At 44.4% G+C, this 23,855-nt stretch overlaps 1 long non-coding RNA gene across 1 annotated transcript; it reads right to left on the minus strand.

The window, feature by feature from the left end:
• Positions 1-1,799: 1,799 nt before the first annotated feature.
• On the minus strand, positions 1,800-14,558 carry LOC139358549 (uncharacterized). The gene is made up of 4 exons (XR_011613696.1): positions 13,366-14,558; positions 13,031-13,166; positions 5,735-5,800; positions 1,800-5,282 (listed from the first exon to the last, which is right to left on the minus strand). It is a non-coding gene; the product is annotated as an uncharacterized lncRNA (long non-coding RNA).
• Between the last annotated feature and the right edge of the window lie 9,297 nt (positions 14,559-23,855).

A 23,855-nucleotide genomic window follows, 5' to 3' on the forward strand; every position in this document is an offset into this window, starting at 1 on the left:
TATTTTACAGAGGCCCTCCATACATATAAGTGCTTTTATGATAGGCTATCCACTAAATTTCAAACATAAGTTAAGGAACCGTTTTGCTTTTATTTTTTATTATTGTTATTATATTTTAAGGCTAGTCAAGTGAAGCAGTGGGAGTGGAGAAGGAACTGCTTTAATTTTTATATGTTGGTGTTACAGGCTCTATGTGACAGGCTATATGTTTGTTGGCTGAATTTTAGAAACAAAGTGAAATATTTATTTCGTATTTCATTAGATATAGGGATGATGATTACTTCAAGGGATTGTCACTAGACTGAAAGCATCACATCATCAATCACTTGGAAACAATATTTTGCCTATGTGTTCTGTTATGTTGACAAAAACTTTTATTGTGGCAATATACCTCACAACTGAAATATGTGAAAAATATACAGAAAAAAAGACAATATTTGTTATTAAGGGATATTTAGGCCTGAGCTGCAAGATGCAAATATTTAAAACATACACTTTTTAAAAATTACATTTAAAATGTAAATTGAAGCAAGGCATTTAGAAAAAGACATAATATCTACTATAAAAGTCCTAGGTTAGAAAAGTTAAAATACTAAATGAGAAAATAATGCTTCTTGGGTAGCTTAAAATCAAATATGAGGCAAAAAATTACTCAGAACTTTTTGTAAGATTAAGAACATCTCTACAGTTTCTTTGATATAAAATGAAATACATGTCTGAATATAACTCTAATAGAATAGGCAAACAAGGGCAAAGGAGAGGTGTATGCAGAATAAAGTGAACATATTATTCTAACAATGAGAGGGACAGAATTGAATGATTGCTCTTGGAGACAAGGGATTTTAATGTCTGAGTCAATGACAAAACTTTTGTTTGCAAGTTAAAAAATGTACCTTAAACCTGGTGAAGGAAGAAAGGGTGGTGGAGGGGATGATTCTTTGTACACTAAACTGGTTTTAATGACTATTGAATTAATCATAAGTTCAAATGATTTTATGGAGGCTGTTTCTTTTTTATTTGATACTTCTGGACTGCTTTTCTCTTTGTATTTACTCCATTTTTACCCACTTGAACAATTTTTCCCCGCAAAGTTTAGGAAACACTGTAACCACATGCTCCAGCATGATGTGATCCCTGAAAGCATTTGCAGCTGGGAGAGGAGGCAAAGGGGCTTCTCTTTCAACAAATGCATATTAATCTCGGTGAAAACTCAGAAGTTTAAACATGGTCCTCTTTGGGTCATGTGGCTACCCCAGGATCAGTCATTGCACCAGACATAGGAGATAGTCTCAAAAGCCAGGCTGGAGTCAAGGTTCTCTGGTGGAGTTTCCACTTTAGAAATGGGTTTTGTCAGGCTTTGTGTTTTTGTGTTACAGACATGATAGCCATATATCTATCTATTCCACTTCCAGTGGAGATGAAAACCTAACGCATATGCCCACTCAATGGATTTTACATGAATCTTCATAGCAGCTTTACTTGCAACAGCCAAAACCTGAAAACAGTCCAAATGTCCATGGACAGGTGAATTTGTGACTGAAAAATTTACTATGGTATATGTATATAATGAAATAATACTCCCTAGTAAGAACAGAACAATTGATAGATGTAGCAACATGAATAAATCTCCAAAATAGTGATGCTGAGTGATGAAAAAGTATACCCACCCTATGATTTCAAGTATTTGGAAATAAAAACTCACAGGGACTGCAGGTGGATCAGTGGTTGCCTGTGGATGGGATGGGGATAGGCAAGAGAAAGTGAGTAGAAAAAACACAAGAAAACTTTGGTGGTAAAGGTAATGGATATGCTTTTTATTTGAATATGTTGTTGGTTTTATAGAGCTACAAATACCCAGAATAATCAAAATGTACAATTGAAGTATGTGCAGTTTATTGCATGTAAATAAACCTTTTAAAAATTAACTGATACAAATTGACTTACATACCAGAAATCTGTTGAAAACTCTCATGTTTTCTTCCCTATTTTTATTCTTGTGTGCTCTTACAGACCGTGTGAACACATTTCTCATCTTACTGTTCTTTTATGTCTACACTTCTCCAGGTCAATATAACTATCACCATAATTTCTTGCTTTCTCTTTAGTTCATTAGTAATTATGAGTAATGTATTGAAATGTTAAAGATATGTTCATGCATTCAGAATCCTCTGCTCTCTGATCCACATAATAGTGAATTAAGCTGTCAACAATTACACAGAATATTGCTCCTTTGTTTGTTTGTTTGTTTTTTGATGAAGTCTGTCTTGGTTACCCAGGCTGGAATGCAATGGCACATTCTGGGCTCACTGCAACCTCCACCTCCCGGGTTCAAGCAATTTTCCTGCCTCAGCCTCCTGAGCAGCTGGGATTACAGGCATCTGCCATCATCCTCAACTAATTTTTGTGTTTTTATTAGAGACAGTGTTTCACCACATTGGCCAGGCCGGTCTTGAACCCGTGACCTCAGGTGATCTGCCCACCTTGGCCTCCCAAACAGCTGGGATTACAGGCATAAGCCACCATGCCCAGCCAGAATATTGCTACTTTTTCAAATAGCTACAATTAACCCTGATCTGGACACCTTGAGTTGATCATAGCTTTGTAAAAGAGGATAGCATTGTAAAACTATAAAAGTAGACTAATAATAAATAACAGAATGCTTTCAGTATAAGAAATAACACTATCCTAAGCAATAATAAATAAATAAATAAATAAATAAATAAATAAATAAATAAAGCTGTAGGAATTCTATTATCTGACTTCATATTATACTACAGAATTATAGTAACCAAAAGAATATGGTACTGGCATAAAAACAGACCCATAGATCAATGGAACAGAATAAAGAACCCAGTAGCAAATCTAATAGCTACAGTGGACTCATTTTTGACAAAGGTGCCAAGAACATACACTGGTGGCAAATGGTGTTGAAAAAACTGGATATTCATATGCAGAGGAGTAAAAACAGACTAGTATCTCTCATAATATATGAAAGTAAAATCAAAGTTGATTAAAACTCCAACAATAAAACTAGTACCAAAAAAATTTGAGGAAAATCTCCAGAACATTGGTCTGGGCAAAAATATTTTGAGCAATACCCACAAGCACAGGCAACCAAAACACAAATGGACAAATGGATCACACTAAGTTAAAAAGCTTCTGCCCAGAAAATGATACAATCAACAAAATTAAGAGACAATCCACAGAATGGGAGAAAATATTTGCAAACTACTCTTCTGACAAGGGATTAATAATCAGAATATATAAAAAGTTCAAACAACTCTTTAAGAAACAATCTAATAACCTGGTTTATAACAGGGGGTTAAAGATTTGAATAGATATTTCTCAAAAAGAGACCTACAAATGGCAAACAGGTATAAGAAACGTTGCTCAGTATCACTGATCATCAGAGAAATGCAAATTAAAACTACAATGAGATACCATCCCACCACAGTTTAAATGACTTGTAAGCAAGCCAGGGAAAGTGTACTTTGATTGACTTATGGCCCTAGTCACCTGGCAGTTCCTTCAGATGTGGCTTCCCAGGTTTGTGTATCCATGTGACAATGTGCCTGTGTGTCCTTGTGTCCATGTGGCAGTGTCTGTGTGGTGGTGTCTGACAGTGTGGAGGTGTGTCCATGTCACAGTGTGGCGGTGTGTCTGTGTGTGTGGCAGTGTCGATGTGGCAGTGTGTCTGTGTGTTCGTGTGAGAGAGATGGTGTGTCCCTGTGACAGTGTGGTGATGTGTCTGTGTGTCTGTGTGTCCCTGTGGTAGTGTGGTCGTGTGTCCTTATGGTGATGTCTCCGTGTGTCTGTGTCCGTGTGACAGTCTGGTGCTGTGCCTGTGTGGTGACTTCTCCGTATGTCTGTCTGTCCGTTCATGTGACAGTGTGGCAGTGTGTCCGTGTCGTAATGTCTCCGTGTGTCTGTACATGTGACAGTGTGGTGGTGTGTCTGTGTGTCCGTATGGTGATATCTCCATGTGTCTGTGTGTCTGTCCATGTGGCCATGTGGTGGTGTGCCCGTGTGGTAGTGTCTTCGTGTGGCGGTGTGTCAGTGTGACAGTGTGGCGGTGTTCCTTCCTCAGCGTGCAGAGCTGGCACCCTGCCCTCTCAGCCCAGGACGCCCCAGAAGGCCCCAGCTTGGCGCGCAGGAGGTGGCTCCTGTGGAGGGAGGTGCAGGGAGCCCCGAGAGCCGAGTTTGTGGGGTCCCCTGCATTGGGTGGGAGTGAGGAGAAAGGCACCCAGGCAGCCAGGAGAAGGCTGGGCCTGCCCTAAGGAGGTGACCCGCTCTGGGCCTGCATTTCCTGGGCCGAGTACTCCAGCTCAGTCATCTTGTCCTGAGTCCTTTATGGAACTTGGAGATTGCTGGGTTTTGAAGAAGGGAAGGTCATCTTTGTTGCGGAAAGCCTGATGTGTTACTCTATTGCTGTCACTTTTCAGCCTCATCGCTGGCGAAACATCAAATGCCGGACACCTTCTGCCAAGAAAACTCCTGGAAGTAAATGTGGGGACTGGCAGTATCCAACCAGAGGAGTCACACGCGGCTTTCTGTTTGTTTGGAGATCTGAGTTTTTCCCTGTGGGTGGCAGAAGCGGAGCAGCTCTGTGGCGGGAAGGCAGGTGGGTTCTGTGCTATAGGAAGGTCCTGGCCTGGGCCGGAGGCGCCAGAGGGGATGGGCGGTCAGGGGCTGTGCAGGCCACCGGGCAGTGTGCATTCCCCCGGCTGGTCGCCCAGAAGGAGGACAGGTCCCGGCCTGGCGGGATCAGAGGCAGCCAGGCTGCGCTGCGGTCTGTGAACCAGGCGTGATGGCTGGCAGAGCGGTAGGCCATGGCGGAGGGGGACTCCCGGGCACCTGCTCTGCATCCTCATGACCAGGACACACACCGGCCCCTGGAGGCCAGGCGGAGCAAGCAAGGGGCGCCAGGCAAGGTTTGGGGTTCCCGCGGTGGGAGGTGGGTCCCTGGATCTTGGTGTCCTGCTGCTGTCCGGAACATGGGCCGCCTTCCCTCAGGCGCACCCCTCCAGGGTCGCCTATCTGCGACCTCAGCACAGTTCCTGGCTGGTGGGAGGATGGGGCGGAGGCCTCAGGGCCCAGCTGGGTCTGCAGTTTCTGCCACTGGCGGTGGCGCAGGGGTGAGCTCAAGCTGTGCCCAGGCAGGAAACTCTCCGACCTTGCCAGCTTCCGCGCCAGCTTTGGTGACTCTCTCCAGCTCAGCTTCAACACCGTTCAACAGTTCTGTGTTCTCTATTATCACAAGAATTCTTTCTGTATTTGCCATCCTTTATCAAATAAGAATTTAAAGATGCATGTGGAGTGATATCACAGTTGAAACATTAAAAATATATAATTTCATTTTCTAAGAATTTTAATTTTCTAAGAAGTAAAATTATGACTCTAGTGCTAATATAAGATAAACACGTATCAACAGTGTTATTCAACTCAGTAAGCAATGAAGTTTCCAGTAAAAGGTTCAAATCATTGCAAGGAACATTAAAGTAGCTTTACAGCCAATGTTAAGGTGAGATCGTTGGTTAGTTACAATACTAGATAGTATCCAACATAGTCAGAAGCTGTCATCTTTGTGAGTTATCGCTTCCATGGCACAGAAATTATGCGTTTCTCTACTGTACAAAATATTTATCTTTTCTACTACTTCTGCACATAAAAATATTGCTAGTCACAAAAGACCAGGATTGCACTGAAAAAAAAAAATCTGAGTACTATCTCTCACCTGTCTTCATACTTCTTTTCTTCCTTTATGAAATATCTTTGAACTGCATTTTCTATCTGAAGGTCTCTGGAGAGAGAGTAAAATGAATAGAAGCATAGTAAGTAATATTTTGATAACATTTACAGCTTTATTCATGTCGCATGAACATAAAATACACTACCAATATTTAAAGCGTAATGAGATGAATTTGATGTATACATGTGCCCATTAAACAATCCCCATGAAGGGATCAGTGAGCATATCCAATACTCTCAAAGCTTCTCAGTTCCCCTTGGTAATGCACGCTCATACCTCTCAGGTGTGAAGTACTGAGCTACACACACACATACACACACACTGGAATATCTAATTGTTTCAGAAGCATTTGTTGAAAATGTTATGTCCATGAATGCTCTAAGAACTTTATTAAAAATTAGCTGAAAGCTGATATACATGTGTATATCTATATTTGTACCACATTGTCTTAAGTACTGTAACTTGATAAGTCTTGAAACCAGGTGCTGTTAATTCTCCAACAGCACCTGGTTTCAAAGTAATTGTTTCCTTTCAAAGTAATTTGCCTTTATAGGTCCTCTACCCATCGACATACATTTCAGAATTTTAGCTTCTCAATTTCTAAAATAAGGAATACAGCTGTGATTTGATTGGAATTCTTATAGATCAATGTGGGAAGAAAAGACAATTTAACAGTATTGAGATTTATGACTCATACATTCCATTGATTGAGGTCTCTTATTTATTTTAACAATATTTTATAGTTTCATAGTTTTCAAACGTTTCTCTTTTTTGCAGGTTTATCCCTGAGTACTACACGCTTTGATATTTGCAATAATACCAAAATTATGGTAATATTAATGTAAATGTTTCATTTTTTCCTCCAGTAATTGTCAGGTAGCTTTAAATCATAATTTAATTGTATGATACAACGGGGTTTTGAGAAACGTATACACATTGTATATATACTTTTTTTTAGTTTGGCAGATTGACTCCACTATCATATCATAATTTAAAATTGCACTAATTACCACCAGCCTGCTCTCAAGGACAATACATCAAAATATGTATCACGTTTCAGTTTATTTAGCATCATGAAACTCTCACATTGCACTTACTTTTGGAAACCTGGAATAAAACAATAATGTAAATGTCAGCTCACAGGCAACATATGGGTACATGTGACAATTTTCTAAATATCGACCTTTCACTATTTAATTCTCTGTTTATATTGTCAATTTTTTCCCTCGTCTTGAAACTCTCTTACACTGCTTATTAAATTTTGGTTCAATTCTCTCCCTACTTTTTCCAATAATCTACTTTCTAATATTTTACTGATGCCGTGCTCCTTTTCATTTGGACACTTTTAAAAAGCTGCATAATTTCTCCTTTGTATTAAAATGCAAATCCATATCCAAAATAAATGAGCGCAGGGACCAAACAGATGTTTGTGCAGTGTGTCCATGAGCAATATTATCCACAATAATCAAAGGGAAGGAGCAGCCCATGTGAATATTGATGGATGAGTAGTTAAAAAAATGTGGTATATACGGCAACGTCATAATATTCGGCCTTAAAATATATTCTGAACATGCTATGAAATAGATGAAACTTGAAGATATGCCAAGTGAAATAAGCCAGTTCGAGAAATTCAAACATTCTATATCATGCCATTTCTGTGAGATACTTCGTGAAATTTGTAGAGACAGAAAGTAGAATGGTGATTGCTACGGGGAGGGGGAGGGAGAGGAATAGGAAGTTGGTGTTCAATGAGTACAGAGTTTTAGTTGGAGAAGAAGACAAGTTTTGGAGGTCTATGGTGGTGACTGTTGCACAACAGTGCAAATATACTTAATGCCACAAAACCGTGCACTTAAAGTGATTAAAAACGTAAATCTTTTGTTCTGTATATCTTTCCAGAATTATAAACCTGCAATCACAGTATAGAAATAGAACATGTTATATAGATTTGGGTGATGATATTTTACACATTTGCACATATAAAATGCTAAATAAATTAAACATGGAATGAAGATTTGTCCTTAAATATAATTTACAAGAAGACTTTGATATTTGTTTTTCACAAGTGAAGCATTCTTCTAAAGTGTCATGACCTTTTGGGGGAACCTCTGGGAAAAATGGAGAAACTCTGAAGCTACACTCTCCCTAACCTCCCTTTACAGGGAGCTCCTGCAGCTCCTACAGAAATGAGTGGCTGAGATTCTTGATTGCATAGCAGAATTTCTCATCCAAACCCTTTCCCTTTTTAGTGTCTGTGTATCAGTATAAAAGTTCTGTAAACTGTAGTTCCTTATTTTAATCCCAAAGCACAGTAACAATATATTTCATCCTAGGGTTGGCAGTTTCTGTGAGTGTTTTGTTTAATTCTTAAAACTCTATCTTTGGGATTCCAAAGAGCCTAAAAAGTAAAATATTTTAAAAAGGGGAAAGAGACAAAGAGAAAGAAAATAAAATCAATAGCCCATTCTGTCACTGTTATTAAACACCAGAATACCTTTCTGTTAATCTAATTAAAATTAGTGACATCATTTAGCATTTATGTCTTGAACAAAAGTTTGGAATCCTGAAAAAGAAATTTAATTTGCTAATAAATATATTTGAGTGGAACTGAAATCCTTATATATTACTTCAAATAAGAACACAAGATGAATTATGATATAGAAAATTCTGTCTCTCATTGTCCAAAATCTAATAGTTAAATTGAACTTATCGAATAACATTATTTGCCAGGCATGTGGCTTACATCTGGAATCCCAATACTTTAGGAGGCAAAGGCAGGTGGATTGTTTGAGCTGAGGAGTTGCAGACCAGGTTTGGCAGTACAGTGAAACCCAATCTTGAAAAAAAAAAAAAAAGCCAGGTGTGGTGGCTTGCCTTTAGTCCCAGATACTCAGGAGGATGAGGTGGGAGGATCACGTGAACCTGGGGAAGCTGGGACTGCAGTGCACCATGATTGTGTCACTGCACTCCAGCTTGGGCAACAGACTGAGACCCTATCTCAAAGAAAGAAAGAGAAAGAGAACAAAAGAACAAGAGAAAGAAAGCAAGAAAGCAGGAAGGAAGGAGGGAAGGAAGGAAGTAGGGAAGGAAGGAAGGAAAGAAGGAAGGAAGGAAGGAGAAAGAAAGGAAGGAAGGAAAAATAATGTTTTTGGTGCCAATAATCTTTGTGAAATTATACATGGAATTTTGCTTTAATGAAATAGATTTAACTAAATTGTGACATAATTTAAGTGTACTGACCCTAGCAATCAGAGACCTCTGAATCTGCACAATGACTTGACAGTTACATTTGACAAGAATTGATTCTCCTATCATACATACAGCATAGTCAGAATTTCAGAACTCCAACTTTCCCTATGCTCTTTGTGCACATTGCTTAACATCTCTAAGACTCGATATTTTTACTCTTAAAATACTGCTAATAATAGTACCTAGTTTTTATAACGTGTATCAAAAACATTATACTTTAAGGCAGATAGTAATTTCTCAGTAAATATTTGCTAATGTGTGTTTTAGTACAAACAGGAAAATTGGATTATGATATTTATGACACTGTTGATTCTCCTTCTAGAAACATTTAATTGTTTCTAAAACTTGTTTTCAAGTAGAGCAGTATTTTGTGTTCAAATTGAAAATACTATATATTCATACTTTTTTAAAAAAAGTATTCCTTGAATATTTTCATTAAAAAAATTCCTAAATGAGCTTGAGCAAGGAGGACAGGAGAGATCAGTAAAATAAAGCTTTGTGGCATAGGAGACATTTGGTGGAGAGCTTTCAGCTCAAATAAGATTTGAAGAAAAAAAAAAGAGAGAGAGAGAATTTTTATAACAAATGTAAAGGCAGGATTTACCCTGATGAGCTTGTGAAGAAAATACAGAGTATAACGTAATCCAAAAGAGACTAATCAGTCAAAGTAGTTTTGAAGGAAATACCTCGAAGAGAGAGAACCTAAAATGAAGATCAGGTATGTCATTATTTTAATAATCTACCCATGAGATAGAAAGCACTGGGTTTTTTAATTGATCACAAAGGGAAAATAGTTTCAAGAACCATTCTTTGTTCAGCTTAAAGCAGATTTTACATTTTGAAACAATGACATATTGTGCTAAGTAGATAATATCCACATTCGTGTGTATATGAACAATTCTGTTCTCAATAAAAACACTTTATTCACACAAGTGATGATTATCTGCATTTGATTTCGTGCTGAAAGGTCAAAGGGGGACTAATAAAATTTTAGAAATGCAAGCGGCTTAACTGGAAAATCATGATCATATTCAACTCATCATGACTGAAATAAGAAAACACAGCAAAAAATAAATAAGAAAAAAATGGACTACATGAACATTTGCTTCTCTCCTAAGAATCAAAACGTTTAATTTGCTGTGGCTTAAAGGCATCTAGGTCCACAAGCCATGCAAAAGTCTACTGGTTTTTTTTTTTTTTAATTTATTTATTATTATTATACTTTAAGTTGTAGGGTACATGTGCATAACGTGCAGGTTTGTTACATATGTATACTTGTGCCATGTTGGTGTGCTGCACCCATCAACTCATCATTTACATCAGGTATAACTCCCAATGCAATCCCTCCCCCCTCCCCCCTCCCCATGATAGGCCCCTGTGTGTGATGTTCCCCTTCCTGAGTCCAAGTGATCTTATTGTTCAGTTCCCACCTATGAGTGAGAACATGAGGTGTTTGGTTTTCTGTTCTTGTGATAGTTTGCTAAGAATGACATGGATGCAGCTGGAAAAGTCTACTGTTTCTGGGAGATAAGAAGAAGCAAAACACATCAGCTTTCAGAGAAGGTTAAGAAACCTCTCACACCCTACTCCACCCCACCTGAGACCAGGCAAAGGATCACTGCTTCTAGGGCATGGATGGAGGAAAAATACTTCTCCATCAGGAGAGGAACAAGGATTGTTTTGGGGCCCAGGATTTTGCACTAATGCAGAGTCGTGCTACTGTGGTAAAGGGTTGGAAAATCTCCATCCAGTGACCACAGACAAAGGTACATTGTTCCTATGGAAGGAGAAAGAAAAGAGTTAGCCCTTATGGTGGGTTTGAAAACTTTCAATGATATAAATCAAAGGTTTTCTACCACTGAGGTGGGAGGAGGCAAGATATTATTTCTTCCTCAAAAACCAACACAGATAAGGGACAGTTTGACTCCCACTGGAATAAGAGTCGCGAAGTGCTAAAAATATCCCTTCTCTGAGACTCTGATGATGAAACTGGCTCCAAAATAACATGAATCATCCCTCTGCTCCCAACCTGAATTTTCTGCATAGTCACACACACACAAGAAATTATGTTCTACAGTTAGAGAGGAACAAGAAAGTGGAGAGAGACCCTCTCTGTGACATAGGTGGTAAGGACTACCGGAAGGTAACTGTGGAACAGGAGCATTGGCATATGCCCTGCAGAGCCTAAGGCCCCACACAAGGCACATGGTATGGCAGCCTACTGCTGGAGAAATTGAAGTTACATGGTTCACTGAATGTTTCAGACACCACAGCAAAAACCAGCCTTTGTTCCTGCCCACACTAATAGCATGACACAAACCAAAATGAAACAGAAACATAAAACAATCTTGACATAAGTAATTATCTCATGAGCTACTGTTTTTGTATATCTGATGATTTGCATTTTTTAGAAATTGGGAGACACATAAAAGCAAGTTAGAAATTTGAGTTATGAGTTATAATATTTTCAAAAGATAAAAAGTCGACAGAATCAAATTCAGAGATAATTCAGATGTTGGAACTAAATGCAAGTAATTTAAAATAATAATGATCAAAATGTTAAAGGATCTAGTTAAAAAAAAAAGACATGCATGGAAAAATGAGGAATTTCAGCAGAGATGGGAACAGTAAAAGGCAAAAGCTAGAAATAAGTGAAAGCTTGAGAACAGAGATGAAGAATTACATCAGCAAGCTGATTAGCAGACTGGTCATCAGAGTTAAGAAAGAAGCAGCTAATTTTATACTAGGCCAACACAAATTATTTGAATGGCAGCACAAAGGGAAGAAAGAGGAAAACAAAATAAACCAATGAACCAAGCAAATAAAATACTCCGGTGAGTCCAAGAATTCTCTGCCAATACGAAATTAACTAAAATACAATTAATTGGAATTCCAGAAGGAGATTAAAAACAGAGTGTGAGAGAAGAAAAATTGGAAAAAGATGACTGAGGACCCCAAGCAACCTCAAAAAGCTCCAAGAAAGATTAATAAAAAATTTAAAGAATGCTAGAATAATCACACTAGTCTAACTGATGAAAACCAACGATTAGCATAAATCTTGAATTCAGTTACAGAAAAATAGGAACATTGTGTACAGAGATAAACAAAAACAAACATTACAGTGAACTGCTTGTCAGCAACTCTACAAGTCACAAACCAATGATACAAAATTTTTAAATAACTAAAAAAAAATCAGTCCCCAATCTTATATCCATTAACTATATAACTAAAATAACAATTAAATGAAGACATTTTCAGATTAACACTGGAAGAGTCGCTTGCTAACAGGTCTGCACTAAAATAAACGTCAAAACGATTTCTTGAGGCAAAAGGAATATGGAAGCAGATGAATGTTGAAACTACTCAAAGAAATAAAGAGTGCCAGGGAAGATATAAAGATATGTAGCCCAATTATTTTACATTGCTCTAAAGATCATGGATTGTCTAAATTTTTTTTTTTAAAAGAGTAACTTCACATCATGGAATTCATAATATTTGAGACTATAGTGCATGACATAAATAGTGTAAAGGAGGGAAGAAACAGAAATATACAATTTAAGGTTTTTATGCCATAGTTGATATAATATAAACTGTAGGTTACTGTAATAAGCTAGAATAGGTATTGAACTCTCTAGAGAAACAATGAACATTTTTAAAAGATTATATGTGCATTAATGTTTTCATAGAACTTCTAGCTTTTATTTATTTGTTTTTATTTTATTTATTTATTTATTTATTTATTTATTTATTTATTTATTTATTTATTTTTGAGACGCAGTCTCGACCTGGAGTGCAATGGCGTGATCTCAGCTCACTACAACCTCCGCCTCCCGGATTCCAATGATTCTCCTGCCTCAGCCCCCCGAGTAGCTGGGATTACAGGTGCATAGTGTGTGGATATTTTCTTCCATTCTGTAGGCTGTCTGTTCAATCCCATGATAGTTTCTCATGCTGTGCAGAAGAAGCTATTTAGTTTAAATAAATCCCACTTGTCAGTTTTCATTTTTCTGGCAATTGCTTTTGAGTACTTACCCACAAATTCATTGCGAAGTGCAATGTTCAGAAGAATATTTCCTAGTTTTTCTTCCAGGATTTTTGTAGTCAGAGGATGTAATCTTATGCCAATGGGTCTTATTAATCAAATGACTCCACAGTGAGAATCATTACTCTGAAAAATCAATTTTGTTATAATGATGGAAATTTAAATACTTGAAAGTAAAAACAGATGCCACCTTATTGCTAGAATTCTACAAGGCAAATTGCTATTAGAGAGGCAGAGGAAATATATATATATCTCCAAAATATAATTTGCAGTGAAATAAATAGAAGCACATTATAAATAAACTTACCTGATTTTACAAACTAACCTGTAAAGGGATTTCTATTCATTTTTCTATTGCCTGCAATGCGCTTTCTTCTAGATCCAATTTATAATTTTGTACGTCACCAATTTGTCTTCACCAGTGTGTTCTTTCCATAAGCATCTTAAGATTTAATATTTCTTCTTCCAATATATTTTTATCCTCCTCAAATTTTTTATATTCCTGTTGTACTTTTTTCATAGATAGTAACTCCCATTGAATAACTTGATTTTATTTAGTCAAATAGACATATTTTGAAGATACAGCTCCCAGCTGTGTTGTAAGATCATCAAACTACATTAATAAAATAATACAGCTTGATAATGAAGGAGGCTGAGAATAATCTCATACAAAACCAGTAACAAAATTTGAAATATATTTACTTGCAATAAAATGTTATCTATAACATACATTCTTTAAATGTTAACCCTTAAATTACTCAGAAATTCAAGAACAAAGTAAAAGCCACCATGAGTCACAATCATATATTCTTTACTATCATCTTTGCCACAGAACTTCTGCACTTGATCTTTCTTTTATTTTTCTGATAATTTGTGTTTGTTCCTCCTTAAATGGCTCCAAGTTAACTCTTATTAGAAAGTTTTGAACCCCCTTCTCTCATCATCATGCCCCAAAATTTGTCAAAAAGAAGTTTCTGAGATATTATATTGAGTTATTTAGGCCAAAGTCAATAAATGGATCTTAGAATAAGACTTTGAAAATAATGTACTACTCTATGCTAGGCATGGTGGCTCATGCCTGTAATCCCAGCACTTTAGGAGGCTGTGGCAGAAAGATCACATTAGGCTGGGAATTTGAGACCAGCCAGAGCAACATAATGATACTATACTCTCAACAACAACAAAACCACATTTAAAAAACTAGCCAGGCATGGTGCCTTATGCTTGCAGCTCCAACTAATTGGGAGACCAAGGCAAAAGGATGGATTGGACTCAGAGTTCATGGCGGTGGTGAATTATGACAAAATTACTTCACTTCTGCCTGGATGAGAGACAAAGACCATATCTCAAAAAAACACAAAATAATCATATAAATAAGGATTCTAATGCCATAAGCCTTTTCCTAGGCTGTAAATGTTTTATGCTCATTTGAATTGCATTTTAAAACATAAAGTCCTCCTCAAGATGGCTTGTGGAGGTAACCAAGAAGCCCGCAGTGCCATACAAGCCCTGAGGCATGGACTGGAGCCCTAAAGCAAGTACACACCCTGCCACTGAGCCTGCTGCTCATTTCCTCTGTCTGGCTCCATTTGCAGCACAATTGTTGCACTGAGGCTTGTGCATACCTGGCAAGGCCAAGCTGGATCAAAGAGCAATGAGCCAAATCTGCAAGGGTGTGCCAGGAGCCGGTGGACCAGCACACCAACCTCACTCATTGCCGTTCAGGATACATCATTTCTTCTATCCTAGAGGTAGGGCTTCAGTGCCATCTGCTTTCCTCAGGCCTCTGCTCCAGCAGCCATCAGGTGGCAGGCACTCAGGCTTTGGGAACCTGACCATCCCTGCTTCCTTCATTGTGTGAGGTTGGTGACTGGTCCAACTGCTACACGCACACCCTTGCCAAGGTGGCAGGCTGTTCTTTGAACCAGCTTGGCCTTGCCTGTCATACACAGGCCCCAGCTACCCACGTACCGCTCTGAGTGAGTTGTCCTGCCTGAGGCCAAATTCTAAGTCTGGAAAGGGCCACAGAAAGCCTAGACCCCTGGATTGCAATCCTGGCTGCTTTCTTCACTTGAATAGAAAGTTCTCCTTCAGACGGCCTGTGGTCTGCTTCTTGACAACAAAGAAGCCCGCAGTGCCATCTGAGCCCTGGGGAATTGACTGGAGCCCTAAAGGCAGCGCACACCCTGCTCCTGAGCCTGCTGCTCCTTTCCTCTATATGGCCCCATTTGTAACACAATTGTTGCACTGAGGTATGTGCATGCCAGGCAAGACCGAGCTGGCTCAAAGAGCAACCAGCCAACTCTGCAAGGGTGTGCCAGGAGCCCGTGGACCAGCCACCAACCTCACTCGCTGCCGGTCAAGGTACATAATTTCTTCTACCCTAGTGGCAAGGCCTCAGTGTCATCTGCTTTTCCTCGGGCCTCTGCTCCATCAGTCATCGGGTGGCAGCCACTCAGGCTGTTGGAATCTGGCCATCCCTGCTTCCTTCAGTAGGTGAGGTTGCTGGCTGGTCCACCGGTTCCAGGTGCACCATTGCAGTGGTGGCTGGTTGTTCTTTGAGCCAGCTTGGCCTCACCTGGCATGCAGAGGCCCCAGCTACTGAAATGCTCCTCTGAGTGAGCTTGTCCTGCCTTGGGCCAAATTCTAAGTCTGGTCAAGGCCACTGAAGGCCGAGTCCCCTGGGTGGTAATCCTGGCTGCTTTCTGTTTTGGAACATGAAGTCCTTCTCAAGAAGGCCTGTGGTCTGCCTCTTTAAAACCAGAAGCCCCCAGTGCCATACGACCCCTGAGGCATGGACTGGAGCCCCAAAGGCACTGCACACCCTGCTCCTAAGCCTGCTGCTCATTTCCTCTATATGGCTCCATTTGTAGCACAGTTATTGCACTGAGGCTTGTGCATGCGGGGCAAGGCCAAGCTGACTCTAAGAGAAACCAGCCACTTCTCCAAGGGTGTGCCAGGAGCTGGTGAACCAGCCACCAACCCCACTGACTGCCGGTCGGGTACATCAGTTCCTCTACCCTAGAGGTAGGGCCCCAGTGTCTTCTGATTTTCCTCAGGCCTCAGCTCCATCAGCCATCAGGTGGCAGACAGTCCGGCTGTTGGAACCTGGCCATCCTTACTTCCTTGAGTGGGTGAGGTAGGTGGCTACTGCAACTGATCCAGGTGCACCCTTGCAGAAGTGACTGGTTGCTCTTTGAGCCAGCTTGGTTTTCCCTGGAATGCACAGACCCCAGGCATCAACATGCTGCTCTGAGTGAGCTGGTCCTGCCTGGGGCCAAATTCTAAGTCTTGCCAGGGCCACAGAAGACCTAGGCCCCTGGGTGGAAATCCTGGCTGCTTTCTGCACTTGAACATAAAGTCTTCCTCAAGATGGCCTGTCATCTGAGCCTTGGCAGGAAAGAAGCCCAGAATGCCATCTGAGCCCTGAGGAATTGAGTGGAGCCCTAAAGGCAGGGCACACCGTGCTCCTGAGCCTGCCGCTCATTTCCTCTATATGGCTCCATTTATAAGACAATTGTCACAATGAGGCTTGTGCATGCAGGACAAGGCCAAGCTGGCTCACGGAGCAACCAACCACCTCTGCAAGGGTGTGCCAGGAGCCCATGGACCAGCCACCAATCTCACTGGCAGTCAGGGTACATCATTTCTTCTACCCCAGGGGTAAGGCCTCAGTGCCATCTGCTTTTCCTCAGGTCTCTGCTCCATCAGCCGTCAGGTGGCAGTCACTCAGGCTGTTGGAATCCGGCCATCCCTGCTTCCTTGAGTGGGTGAGGTTGATGGCTGCTCCACCTGTTCCGGGTGCACCCTTGCAGAGATGGCTGGTGGCCCTTTGAGCCAGCTTGGCCTTGCCTGGCATGCACAGACTGCAGGTACCAAAGTGCTGCTCTGAGAGAGCTTGTCCTGCCTGGGGCCAAATTCTAAGTCTGGCTAGGGCCACAGAAGGCCGAGTCCCTTGGGTGGAAATCCTGGCTGCTTTCTGCACTTGAACATAAAGTCCTCCTCAAGACGTCATGTGGTCTCCCTATTTGCAACCAAGAAGCCCGCAGTGCCATCTGAGCCCTGAGGAATTGACTGGAACCCTAAAAGCAGTGCACACCCTGCTCCTGAGCCTGCTACTCCTCTCCACTATACGGCTCCATTTGTAAGACAATTGTTGCACTGAGGCTTGTGCATGCCACACAAGGCCAAGCTGGCTCAAAGAGCAACCAGCCACCTCTGCAAGGGTGTGCCAGGAGCCAGTGGACCAGCCACAAACCTCACTCACTGCCGCTCATGGTACATCAGTTCTACCATAGAGGTAGGGCCCCAGTGCCATCTGCTTTTCCTCAGGCTTCTGCTCCATCAGCCATCAGGTGGCAGCCACTCAGGCTGTTGGAAACTGGTCATCCCTGCTTCCTTGAGTGGGTGAGGTTGGCAGCTGCTCCACCTGCTCCAGGTGAGCTTATCCTGCCTGAGGCCAAACTCTAAGTCTGGTCAGGGCCACAGAAGACCTAGGCCCCTGGGTGGAAATTCTTTCTGCTTTCTGCACTTGAATATAATAAAGTCCTCCTCAAGATGGCCTGTGGTCTGCCTCTTGGCAAAGAAGAAGCCCGCAGTGCCATCTGAGCACTGAGGCATTGACTGGAGCCCTAAAGGCAGCTCATACCCTGCTCCTGAGCCTGCTGCTCTTTTCCTCAATATGGCTCCATTTGTAAGACAATTGTTGCACTGAGGCTTGTGCATGCCAGGCAAGGCCAAGCTGGCTCAAAGAGCAACCAGCCACCTCTGCAAGGGTGTGCCAGGAGCAGGTGGACCAGCCACCAACCTCACCCACTGCTGCTCGTGTACCTCATTTCTTCTACCCTAGAGGTAAGGCCTCACTGCCATCTGCTTTTCCTCAGGCCTTTACTCCGACAGCCATCAAGTGGCAGCCAGTCCGGCTTTTGGGACCTGGCCATCCCTACTTCCTTGAGTGGGTGGGGTTGGCGGCTGGTGCAACTGCTCCTGGCACACCCTTGCAGAGGTGGCTGGTTGCTCTTTGAGCAGGATGGCCTTGCCTTTCATGCACATGCCCCAGCTGCTCCGAGTGATCTTGTGCTGCCTGGGGCCAACTTCCTCCTCACTCGCTGCCAGACATGGTAAATCCTTTCTTCTATCCTAAACGTAGGGCGACAGTGCCAACTGCTTTTCCTGAGCGCTCTGCTCCATCAGCCATCAGGCGGCAGTCACTCAGACTGTCGGAACCTGGCCATCCCTGCTTTCTTGAGAGGGTGAAGTTGGCGGCTGAACCACCTTCTCCAGGTGCACCCTTGCAGAAGTGACTGGTTGCTCTTTGCGCCAGCCTGGACTTGTCTGGCATGCACAGGCCCCAGAAACTGACACTGCTCTGTGTAAGCTTGTCCTGCCTGTGGCTAAATTCTAAGTCTGGCCAGGGCCACAGAAGGCCTAGGCCCCTGGGTGGAAATCCTGGCTGCTTTCTGCACTTGAATATAAAGTCCTCCTCAAGACGGCCTGTGGTCTACCTCTTCACAATGAAGAAGCCCGCAGTGCCATCTGAGCCCTGAGGAACTGACTGGAGCCCTAAAGGCAGCACACACCCTGCTCCTGAGCCTGCTGCTCATTTCCTCTATAGGACTCCAGTTGTAAGACAGTTGTTGCACTGAGGCTTGTGCATGCCAGGCAAGGCCAAGCTGGCTTGCAACCAGCCAACTCTGCAAGGCCAAGCTGGCTTGCAACCAGCCAACTCTGCAAGGGTGTGCCAGGAGCCAGGGGACCAGCCACCAACCTCACTCACTGATGGTCAGTGTACCTCATTTCTTCTACCCTAGAGGTAAGGCCTCAGTGCCACCTACTTTTCCTCAAGCCTCTGCTCTGTCAGCCATCAGGTGGCAGCCAGTCCGACTGTTGGGACCTGGCTATCCCTACTTCCTTGAGTGGGTGAGGTTGGTGGCTGGTGCAACTGCTCCAGGTGCAACCTTGCAGAGGTGGCTGGTTGGTCTTTGAGCCAGGATGGCCTTGCCTTGCATGCACGGGTCCCAGCTGCTCCAAGTGATCTTGTCCTTCCTAGGCCCAAATTCTAACTCTGACCAGGGCCACAGAAGGCTGAGTCCCTTGGGTTTAAATCCTGGCTGCGTTCTGCACTTGAACATAAAGTACTCCTCAAAATGGCCTGTGGTCTCCTCATTTGCAACAAGAAGCCCGCAGTGCCATCTGAGCCCTGAGGAATTGACTGGAGCCCTAAAGGGAGTGCACACCCTGCTCCTGAGCCTGCTACTCCTTTCCTCTATATGGCTCCATGTGTAAGACAATTGTTGCACTGAGGCTTGTGTATGCCAGGCAAGGCCAAGCTGGCTCAAAGAGCAACCAGCCACCTGTACAAGGGTGTGCCAGGAGCTGGTGGAGCAGCCACCAACTTCACTCGCTGCCCCTCATGGTACATCAGTTCTACCCTAGAGGTAGAGCCCCAGTGCCATCTGCTTTTCCTCAGGCCTCTGCTCCTTCAGCCATCAGGTGGCAGTCACTCAGTCTGTTGGAATCTGGCCATCCCTGCTTTCTTGAGTGGGTGAGGTTGGTGGCTGTTCCTGCTGCTCTGGGCGCACCCTTGCAGAGGTGGCTGGCTGCTCTTTGAGCCAGCTTGGCCTTGCCTGGTATGCACAGAACGCAGGTACCAAAGTGCTGCTCTCAGTGAGCTTGTCCTGCCTGAGGCCAAATCCTAAGTCTGCCCAGGGCCACAGAAGGCCTAGGCCCCTGGGTGGAAATCCTTTCTGCTTTCTGCACTTGAACATAAAGTCCTCCTCAGGATGGCCTCTGGTCTACCTCTTGGCAATGAAGAAGCCCGCAGTGCCATCTGAGCCCTGAGGAATTGACTGGAGCCCAAAAGCAGCCCACACACGGCTCCTGAGCCTGCTGCTCTTTTCCTCAATATGGCTCCATTTGTAAGACAATTGTTGCACTGAGGCTTGTTCATGCCAGGCAAGGCCAAGCTGGCTCAAAGAGCAACCAGCCACCTCTTCAAGTGTGTGCCAGGAGCCAGTGGACCAGCCACCAACCTCACTTACTGCCGCTCATGGTACATCAGTTCTACCCTAGAGGTAGGGCCCCAGTGCCATCTACTTTTCCTCAGGCCTCTGCTCCACCAGTCATCAGGTGGCAGTCACTCAGTCTGTTGGAATCTGGCCATCTCTGCTTCCTTGAGTGGGTGAGGTTGGTGGCTGCTCCACCTGCTCTGGGCGCACCCTTGCAGAGGTGGCTGGTTGCTCTTTGAGACAGCGTGGCCATGCCTGGCATGCACAGACTCCAGGTATGGACATTCTGCTCTGAGTGAACTTGTCCTGCCTGGGTTCAAATTTTACGCCTGGCCAGGGCCACAGAAATCCTAGGAACTTGGGTGAAAATCCTGGCTGCTTTCTGCACTTGAACATAAAGTCCTCCTCAAGATGGCCTGTGATCTGCCTCTTGGCAATGAAGAAGCCCGCAGTGCCATCTGAGCCCTGAGGAATTGACTGGAGCCCTAAAGGCAGCCCACACCCTACTCCTGAGCCTCCTGCTCCTTTTCTCTGTGTGGCTCCATTTGTAAGACAATTGTTGCACTGAGGCTTGTGCATGCCAGGCAAGGCCAAGCTGGCTCAAAGAGCAACCAGCCACCTCTGCAAGGGTGTGCCAGGAGCCGGTGGATCAGCCACCAACCTCACTTGCTGCCGGTCAAGGTACTTGATTTCTTCTACCCTAGTGGCAAGGCCTCAGTGTCATCTGCTTTTCCTCGGGTCTCTGTTCCATCTGACATCAGGTGGCAGCCACTCAGTCTGTTGGAATCTGGCCATCCCTGCTTCCTTGAGTGGGTGAGGTTGGTGGCTGCTCCACCTGCTCCAGGGGCACCCTTGCAGAGGTGGCTAGTTGCTCTTTGAGACAGCTTGGCCTTGCCTGGCATGCATAGAATGTAGGTACCAAAGTGCTGCTCTGAGTGAGCTTGTCCTTCCTGAGGCCAAATTCTAAGTCTGGCCAGGGACACAGAAGGCCTAGGCCCCTGGGTGGAAATCCTGGCTGCTTTCTGCACTTGAATATAAAGTCCTCCTCAAGACGGCCTGTGGTCTACCTCTTCACAATGAAGAAGTCTGCAGTGCCATCTGAGCCCTGAGGAACTGACTGGAGCCCTAAAGGCAGCACACACCCTGCTCCTGAGCCTGCTGCTCATTTCCTCTATATGACTCCATTTGTAAGACAGTTGTTGCACTGAGGCTTGTGCATGCGGGGCAAGGCCAAACTGGCTTGCAACCAGCCAACTCTGCAAGGGTGTGCCAGGAGCCAGTGGACCAGCCTCCAACCTCACTCACTGTCGCTCGTGTACCTCATTTCTTCTACACTAGAGGTAAGGCCTCAGGGCCGTCTGCTTTTCCACAGGCCTCTGCTCCATCAGCAATCAGGTGGCAGCCAGTCCGGCTTTTGGGACCTGGCCATCCCTACTTCCCTGAGTGGGTGAAGTTGTACGCTGGTGCAACTGCTCCAGGTGCACCGTTGCAGAGGTGGCTGGTTGCTCTTTGAGCCACCATGGCCTTGCCTTGCATGAACATGCCCCAGCTGCTCCGAGTGATCTTCTCCTGCCTGGGGCCAAATTTTAAATCTACCCAGGACCACAGAAGGCAGGGTCCTCAGGCCTCTGCTCCATCAGCACCTGCTCCAGGCGCACCCTTGCAGAGGTGGCTGGTTGCTCTTTGAGCCAACTTGGCCTTGCCTGGCATGCACAGACCCCAGGTGCCGATGTGCTGCTCTGAGTGAGCTTGTCCTGCCTGTGGCCACATTCAAAGTCTGGCCAGGGCCACAGAATGCCTAGTCCCTGGATTGCAATCCTGGCTGCTTTTTGCACTTGAATATAAAGTCCTCCTCAAGACAGCCCGTGGTCTGCCTCTTGGCAACGAAGAAGCCCGCAGTACCATCTGAGCCCTGAGGAATTGACTGGTGTTTTAAAGGCAGCACACACCCTGCTCCTGAGATTGCTGCTCATTTCCTCTATATGTCTCCATTTGTAAGACAATTATTGCACTGAGGCTTGTGCACGCCGGGCAAGGCCAAGCTGGCTCAAAGAGCAACCAGCCACCTCTGCAAGAGTGTGCCAGGAGCAGGTAGACCAGCCACCAACCTCACTCACTGCCACTCCTGTACCTCATTTCTTCTACCCTAGAGGTAAAGCCTCAGTGCCATCTGTTTTTCCTCAAGCCTCTGCTAAATCAGTCATCAGGTGGCAGTCACTCAGGCTGTTGGGATCCGGCCATCCCTACTTCCTTGAGTGGGTGAGGTTGGTGGCTGGTGCAACTACTCCAGGCGCACCCTTGCAGAGGTGGCTGGTTGATCTTTGAGCCAGCATGGCCTTGCATTGCATGCACATGCCCCAGCTGCTCCAAGTGATCTTGTCCTGCCTGGGGCCAAATTTTAAATCTGCCCAGGGCCACAGAAGGCAGAGTCCTCAAGCCTCTGCTCCATCAGCACCTGCTCCGGGTGCACCGTTGCAGAGGTGGGTGGATGCTCTTCGAGCCACCTTGGTCTTGCCTGGCATGCACAGACCGTAGGTACCAACGTGCTGCTCTGAGTCAGCTTGTCCTGCCTGTGGCCATATTCACAGTCTGGTCAGGGCCACAGAATTCCTAGTCCCCTGGATTGCTATCCTGGCTGCTTTCTGCACTTGAACATAAAGTCCTCCTCAAAATGGCCTGTGGACTGCCTCTTGGCAACAAAGAAGCCCACAGTGCCATCTGAGCCCTGAGGAATTCACTGGAGTCTTAAAGGCAGCACACACCCCACTCTACAGCTTGCTGCTCATTTCCTCTAAATGGCTCCATTTGTAAGACAGTTGTTGCACTGACGCTTGTCTATGTCTGGCAAGGACAATCTGGCTCAAAAGCAACCAGCCAACTCTACAAGGGTGTGCCAGGAGCCTCAGGCCTCTGCTCCATCAGCCATCAGGTGGCAGCCACTCAGTCTGTTGAAATCTGGCCTTCCCTGCTTTCTTGAGTGGGTGCGGTTGGTGGCTGCTCCACCTGCTCCAGGCGCTCCCTTGCAGAGGTGGCTGGTTGCTCTTTGAGCCAGCTTGGACTTCCCTGGCAGGCACAGGCACAAGAATCCAAAACTGATCCATGTGAGCTTGTCCTGCATGGGGCCAAATTCTAAGTCAGGCCATCCCTGCTTCCTTCAGTGGGTGAGGTTGAAGGCTGGTCCAACTGCTACAGGAGCTCCATTGCAGAGGTGGCAGGTTGCCCTTTGAGCCAGCTTGGCCTTGCCTGGCATGCACAGATTCGAGGTACTGACATGTTGCTCCGAGTGAGGTTGACCTGCCTTGGGCCAAACTCTAAGTCTGGCCAGGGCCACAGAAGGCCGAGTCTCTTGGGTATAAATCCTGGCTACTTTCTGCACTTGAACATAAAGTCCTCCTTAAGACGGCCTGTAGTCTGCCTCTTGGCAACAAAGAAGTGCCATCTGAGCTCTGAGGAATTGACTGGAACCCTAAAGGCAGTGCAAACCCCACTCCTGAGCCTGCTGCTCATTTCCTCTATGTGGCTCCATGTGTAAGACAGTTGTTGCACTGAGGCTTGTGCATGCCAGGCAAGGCCAAGCTGGCTCAAAGGGCAACCAGCCACCTCTGCAAGTGTGTGCCAGGAGCCGGTGGACGAGCCACCAATCTCACTCACTGCTGGTCAGGGTACATCATATCTTCTACACTAGAGATAAGGCCTCAGTGCCATCCGCTTTTCCTCAGGCCTATGCTAAATCAGCCATCAGGAGGCAGCCACTCAGGCTGCAGGAACCTGGCCATCCCTGTTTCCTTCAGTGGATGACGTTGTCGGC

This window comes from Macaca nemestrina, chromosome 15 (genome assembly GCF_043159975.1).
Source record: "Macaca nemestrina isolate mMacNem1 chromosome 15, mMacNem.hap1, whole genome shotgun sequence".
Taxonomy (NCBI): domain Eukaryota; kingdom Metazoa; phylum Chordata; class Mammalia; order Primates; family Cercopithecidae; genus Macaca; species Macaca nemestrina.